Below are 1,240 nucleotides of genomic sequence, written 5' to 3' on the forward strand. Positions count from 1 at the left end.
AAACAGTAAGGAGATTCCTCAAAAAAATAAAAATAGAACTACCATAAGATCCAGCGATTCCATTTCTGGCATTTATTTGAAATAAACAAAAACACTAATTTGAAAAGATTATGCATGCCTATGTTCATTGCAGCATTACTTACAATAGTCAAGATATGAAAGCAACCTAAATGTCCACCAATAGATGAATGGATAAAGATGTGGTTTGGACGAAGTGAGAGAGTGGCATGGACATATATACACTACCAAATGTAGAATGGATGGCTGGTGGGAAGCAGCTGCATAGCACAGGGAGATCAGCTTGGTGCTTTGTGACCACCTAGAGGGGAGGGATAGGGAGGGTGGGAGGGAGACCCAAGAGGGAGGGGATATGGGAATATGTGTATACGTATGGCTGATTCACTTTGTTGTACAGCAGAAGCTAACGCACCACTGTAGAGCAATTATACTCCAATAAAGATGTTGAAAATAAAAAAGATGTGGTTTGTGTACACACACACACACACACACACACACGTGTGCACACGCAGTGGAATATTTACTCAGCCACAAAAAAGAATGAAATCTTGCCCTCTGTAAAAATATGGATGGACCTAGATGATATTATGTTAAGGGAAGAAAGTCAGAGAAAGACAAATACCATATGATTTCACTTATGTGAAACATAAAAAAACAAAACAAATGAACAAACATAACAAAATAGAAACAAACTCAAACTGGTGGTTGCCAGAGGGGTGGTGGGGTGGGGGGAAGAATGAAATACGTGAGGGAGATTAAGAGGTACAAAATTCCAGTTATAAAATAAATAAGTCACAGGGATGTAATGTACAGCACAGGGAATATAGTCAGTAATACTGTAATAACTTTGTATGGTGACAGATGGTAGCTAGGCTTATCGTGGTGATCATTTTGTAATGTATAAAAATATCTAATCACTATGTTGTACACCTGGAACTTATGTAATTTTGTAAGTCAACTATACTTCAAATAAAAAGTAAAAAATGAAAATCCCTCCCCCCCCAGAAAGAACTAACAAATACATTTATAACACCCTCCAGAAAATGGGAACTTTGAAAGGAAGGGAGATTCAATTATCAACCCCTGGAGTCTTTTATGTTTAGCTGTTTCTCCAACTGTATGAGAAAAACAAACTAGATTCGCAATTGTTTTTAGCCATGAACCCTTTCTTTGAATGAAATCTCATGAAATGATCCAATATGTAAAATAGAAAACCATGATC

Source organism: Grampus griseus (assembly GCF_964374135.1).
Source record: "Grampus griseus genome assembly, chromosome: 14".
NCBI classification, from domain to species: domain Eukaryota; kingdom Metazoa; phylum Chordata; class Mammalia; order Artiodactyla; family Delphinidae; genus Grampus; species Grampus griseus.